The sequence below is a fragment of the Hippocampus guttulatus genome, chromosome 1 (assembly GCF_054856545.1).
Source record: "Hippocampus guttulatus isolate MCC_2025c chromosome 1, RoL_Hgut_1.0, whole genome shotgun sequence".
Taxonomy (NCBI): Eukaryota; Metazoa; Chordata; class Actinopteri; order Syngnathiformes; family Syngnathidae; genus Hippocampus; species Hippocampus guttulatus.
In genome coordinates this window covers 12594664-12600663 of record NC_141261.1, presented here as the reverse complement: position 1 = coordinate 12600663, position 6000 = coordinate 12594664, and the positions used below count along the sequence as shown (strand labels likewise).

Here is a 6000-nt window from a genome sequence, read left to right as displayed (position 1 = left end):
GTGCAGGTCAGTATAGAAAACCCAACGTAAGCACAACGAAGCCATGTCTGCCATCAGCATGGGAAAATTTGCTTTGTTTTTTTTTCACTAGTTTTAAAAAATATATCTTTTTGCCACGGCCCTCTCCCCAGATTCACTCCCCCATATTTCGTATCATCGTTTCTGAATAATTTGGGGGGTTGTAATTTTATATATTTTGGGGGGGGGGGGGGTGTAATTCATCATGGGGCCACTCAGAGTGTGGCCCGCGGCCAGCCAGTCGCCCATCCCTGCTTTAAAGACTCACCCCATAAGGCTCGAGTTTTTGTCGCTCCCCCTTCCATGAATGATTTTTCACAATCCTGTTGGGGTCAGTGTAACTCCCGCTGCCGCCGCCACCGCCACTGAGCGTCTTGCCTCGATCGAGCACGCGCCTGTGTGGGCTGCGGGAGCGCGCAGCCAGCCAGCCAGCAACAGCAACCGAAGCGCCGCCGAGCGACTGAGGTGAGGGGCGAGCGAACAGGCGAGGATGATGCATCTTTTACTTGCCTTTCGCACCACTCGGGCACCCTCGGTGCCTCGCTATCGGCCTTGCCGGGAGGGCGACTCTGATCGTTTGATCGATACTCGTCGATAATCTTTGAACCAGGCGGTCTTCTCCGTCGCTTAGGAAGACAAAGAGGAGTCCGGCGGAGGTGAAGTGTGTTGTGCCCCCCCCCCCCCCGACCCCCCCAGGAGCTCCTCCGTCATCTTTAGAGCTGCCGACCCCCTTTTGCTTACTTTGGGCTGTTGGACAGATACTGGGAAGCCACTTCCCGTGAGAGTATGAACCACGTCGCGTGGAGGTTGAGCAGCTGAAAGGACGCTCTCATAGTGTCGTCAAAAGGTAAGAAACAAACCGCACCACACAAGTCAGTTTAGTGACGATGATGATGATGATAACGGTAGTAGTAGCCGAATTCGATCAGTAAGTGGGCTATATCGGCTCCAGCCCAAACAGGTGGTATCCTGCATCCGATGTGAAGACACGTGAACTAACGCAGCATTCCAGCATGCGCTGAGCTAATCTGACCTATTTGTCTGATTGGATTCAAATCGATTTTTTTGTTGTTGTTGGATGCGAGATGAAAAATGACCCAGTTAAGAGGTGAAATAACACACTGATAGCACACCGTCAACGCCACATCAGCATGGGCACCATGTTGGGTCCAGGATGATAATCTTACATTTGATGAGGTGTGGGGAAAGACTCCACCTGAAACAAATAAACTAGAAATGACCTTTCATCAGGTAGCTGCTCTCTTGACGGGAAATGTGCTCTCACTTACAGGTGTATTCATTTCTTATGCTGTGACAACCATGGTTTAAAATGTTTCATTTTGAGGTGTGATGTGTGAGAGCAACACTGAGCATGGAAGTTTATACATCTGCACACTGCTAGAACTTTTCTGTTTGGATATTGACACCTTTCATGGCAACGATAAGAACCGAGAGAGCATATGCAGCGTAGACATGACCAAAATAATTGATACGCATCAATGTGTCGTCACTTTTGTACAAAATATTTGTATTTTCTTTCAAGCCCTGTGACTAATGTCACTGTGTTTATATTTGTAGTGCAACTACAGAGGGCACGAGTATATTGTTTCGCCTGTTTCCGGTCTGAGGATATCTGATTCCATGTACTTTTTTCCTCTTTACACTCTTCGTGCTACGGCATCTACCTCTCTTCACACTGTGTTTAAAATCGCTCAGTTTTGAAGAAGGCGGTGCCGTCTCATTTATGGCAAAAATGTTTTTTGCCACGAATAAAGTGATCGTCACTCAATGATGCTAACTTTTAATTTGACCTACTTAGCAACTTTTCCAAGCCTCGACTTTTTATGGTGTTACTGGAGACTTTTGGACTCACTCCAGAGCGGATGTTCACCCATGTCAGACAGCAATGTGCAAATTAATCTTGCTTGTACAACGCTTCGTGTATATTAAACAAGCCCCCCTCCCCAAAAAAAGGAACCACCCATAAAGATTCACTCATACTTTTGCTTTTCGAGGTAGTAATTCGCCAAGGCATCAAATTACTCTTTTGTCAATTAGCGGAGCAGATTCGTGCATGTGGCGCATGCAGCAGACACATTCCTCCTGCCCCATGTTGACAACATTCTAATGCTGTATGTGCAGTTTGTCAGAAATTAATGCAGGTAATACTGTTAGCTAACCCTAATCTATCCTTCTGATGCAGCTCTGCTTACCTCTCGGCTTTGATATGATCGTGTTTCGGTGCAATCTAGCGGTGGATCTTCACCCGGCCTAACCCCCCGAGTCGAAGGCGGAGAAATTCAGTATGGGGGTGGTTCTTTTCCAAATTAGTCCCCCACTGTCATATAATTGGCAGTGGCTTTCACATCAAAACTCGTGAGCAGCCCAACAGGCTTTTTGTAGGCTCTTCCGAATAACAAAAGTTGTGGCTGGTTTGAGCAACTTCATCATTTACGTCTCTGAAATCAGGCAAATTCTGGTGTGATCAAAATTTGTATTCCCTATGAATGCTCATTAAAATTCGGTGTCTCTGTCACGTGAACGAACCCACGACACCAGGTCATTTATGCCTGCCAAGTGGTCCGACATTACTCCTCTGCATTTCATGTTCTTGGTGACCAAGTCCGTAAATAGGAGTGTTATGCTGTCGCTCTGAAAATGTAAACGTGCCGACATGTCAGCAACCGCGACAGCAGACGTTCATGTCAATGCAGGGGCCATTAAGTGTGCGGCAGAGTGGAATGTCATGTGGCCACGCGGGCTGGAGATCACGTGACAGGGGCGCCTCCACCACCGAGCTCAGCGTTTCACGGGGCGCGTCTGACATTTTGTGCGTCACGCGTTTTGCCGCTTGTTATTTCGTGTGCACTCTGTGCTTTCCGTCACTTGAGCGCAGAACGTGTAGGCCCCAATTCACACGCCGTTTGCTCGCATCAAGGAGTTTCTTGTCATTGCTGTTTGTTACCTGGGCCGGAAGGGCTCGTTTTTCTTCGTTTGAGGCTTGTTTGAGTCACACTTTGCTCAACTATGAATGTTAAACAAACATACTGTTTTATTTGTTCATACACAACAACAGTGTTTTGGAACACAAACATTTGAAAACTCATGAACTAGAAGCCAACCGTTCACTCCCACCGATGAATATATTTGCCAAGTACTTTTCTTCAAAGGGGAGGCCTGAAAGAAGGTCAGGCCCCAGCTTGTTTGTGAAATTCAGCTTTGTAAACCAATGACTAATGCGATGACGAAGAGATCTTGGCATCGCTTTGGGTTTCAGATCAGCACAGCTTTTGAGTTGAAGATAAAGATAAGGGGTGGATCTCAACTTGTCATGTCGATTATCAGAGAAAGAAAGGGTCTGTCAAGTTTAGGCACCTTACACTTGAACAGAGTATGTTCGTGCTTGGTATAAACTGAAAATGTGTCACCGTATTTGGAAGAACGTGTGTCTGCTGAATGTGAGAAAAGATGAACCTGTTCATCGAGTGAATGGCAAACACCGTGTAAAAATGCCATACTCAATCCATGCATTGATTTAGCAATGCTCACCGCATGTTTTTTTAAAATTTTATATCTATAAACGGATTATTTTCACATCAAAATCACCTTTTCGGTCTTGTTTTTTTTTCTTTCATAGTTTGAGGTGTCACAAAAGTAAAAAAAAAAAAAAAGGTTCGACTTGACATCAATTGATATAAATCTCCAAAGTCTAATGCAATTTCTCAGGCATCTCTGCCCCACATTCATGCTCTCCTGGAAGGATTCTTCTGGAACTCTAGACAGCTGCATCATCTGGGCCTTCTTGATGTAGAGCACTTCTTCAAAACAGGTCCCCTTGAGGACTCCTTTGAGCTTTGGAAAGAGAGAGTAAAAAAACAAAAAAATCCCAGGTTGGTTGAGTTGGGTAGATTGCTCCAGCACACCAATGTTCTTCTTGACCAGGAACTGTCAGATGCTCAGGCCATGGTGAGCTGGAGCGTTTTGAGTTGTTCTGTCACAACTTTCACTACTTTTCATGCACTGAAAGAAGCAAATGCCCAAAATGTCTTTGCAGACGTGCTGCTTGGCCCGCATTGAATGGGAAAATATGTCGTTTAGGATTGAAATAAATCTTGTGTGATGCCAGTCCGGGACTTTTCTGACGCGCCTCCTCTGTAAACATGCCTTTAAGTGTAAGCAAATATTTCCCATATGAGGCATGGACACTAATCATACGTCGTCAAGTTTGAACCATGAAGTTTCTCAACACTCTCCCTTTTTACCCATGAATATTTGCGGCCTCTGCAGGAGGTGTGCATCTCTGAATATGCACATTCTGTTGCTGAATCAAATTCAGATTTTCCAGCCCAGTTGGAGGTCTGCGCTCAACTGAGTGCTATTCTCGTCGCCTCTCCTGTGGTGGTGATGATGATAAGAAGGCAATAAGCACAGCGCATGTTTTCATAAATAACAAACGTGGGGAGATTCGAATGCTGGGAACGGTCGGTCGGTGCTCGTTGAGCCCAAAAAAAAAAGAAAAAGGCGCCATCTGGCTAGCAGTGATCCCACCTCACTCTGAGCTTTCCATAAACAGGAAGAAAGGCTCGGGTTACGCGATGGAAAATTCAGCTACTTCCTCCGAGAAGCCGGTGACTGTAACAAAGTGTTTACAACTGTCCCACAGGGATGGCGAGCGCCGGATTGTATTCCGCCATGCACCTTGACTTCATCATGATGAAAAACATGCATGGCAGGTTAATGGAACACTCGAAATTATCCCTAAGTGTGATTGTGAGCACGAATGGTTGTCTATGTGTGCCCTGCGATTGGCTGGCAACCAGTTCAGGGTGTCCCCCACCTACTGTCCACAGACAGCTGGGATATCCTCCAGCATGCCCACGATCTTCGTGAGGATAAGCCGTTCAGAAAATGGATGGATGGATGGAAATACAACGACATCCACCACACATATCCGTGGCGTTCAGAATCTGCCTGGATGTGTGTTATTATATATGATGGCTAAAGCAAAATTTCACACTGAACGTGTATTTTTGTGACCGCATTGTCAGGGTTAATGGAAAAAAAATGTTTTGGTGGGAAATAGGGTGGTTTGGTAGTTATGGCAACGGTAGGGGGAAAAAAAAAGAACTGAACACGAGCAGCATTCTCCTGTTTCCTGTGATCACATGATACAATGTTGTTTTATTGAAAAGGAAAACACAGCAAACCAAGCACATATTTTGCCCTGACTCCAGAGTGGGAAGCCCTTTAGCCCAAATGACAAGATGACATCATGGAGAAATGCACACCTTTGCCCAGGGGACTCAAGCAAGTGTCCCCAGATGCTCAAGAGAGATAATGATTAAGTTAATTATTATCCTCACTGCCTTACTTTCTTCCTTTCTTAGTTCCTTACTCATTTCCTTATTATAATTACTTAATTATTATCCTTATTTAGCAGCTGAAATTACGGTATGTGGTTAATGAATGATGTGATATAAACAGGTCACTTGTGTACAAGAAAAGGTCTTTGGAGACTCAAAAAGGCCAATCCGGTTAATAAGAATCCTAATGGCAGTTCATCACATCTGAATTCAGGCCATGGGTTGCAATGTGATCACATAGAGTGGCATTGGGTGGCGGATTGGATCAGGAAGTCTTCGTTATTGGGGCAGTGAAATACCATTTTATGCAAACTGTCGGGAGCAAGAGTTGCAGAAAACCTTCCCAAATCATGCCCCTCAGCCCCTGTTAGTCTATTTGTGGGACAGCGGGTTAACAAGCGAGTCCTGCATACGCTTGGTTCTGCATGAAGGCGCCTCTGCTGGACTCTGATAACAAGCTAATGAGCACCAGATTGATTGTGTGGTGACCTCTGAGCGACGACCTAATCCCTTCTGCTGTGAAGGAGAGCTCTTCTGTGTCCGTGTGTGTGTGTGGGGGGGGGGGGTGACACTGCACCCCATGAATACCTGCAATCTCACTCTTCTTTCAAGGCATTGA

General features: G+C 45.6%; 1 protein-coding gene across 1 annotated transcript in view; it reads left to right on the top strand.

The window, feature by feature from the left end:
* Positions 1–349: 349 nt before the first annotated feature.
* The window catches only part of gpr153 (G protein-coupled receptor 153), a 34435-nt gene continuing 28784 nt past the window's right edge, over positions 350–6000 (top strand). Inside the window, exon 1 of the mRNA XM_086110267.1 lies at positions 350–865. The gene's annotated coding sequence lies outside the window, so the exon portion shown is untranslated. The remainder of the gene's footprint in view (positions 866–6000) is intronic.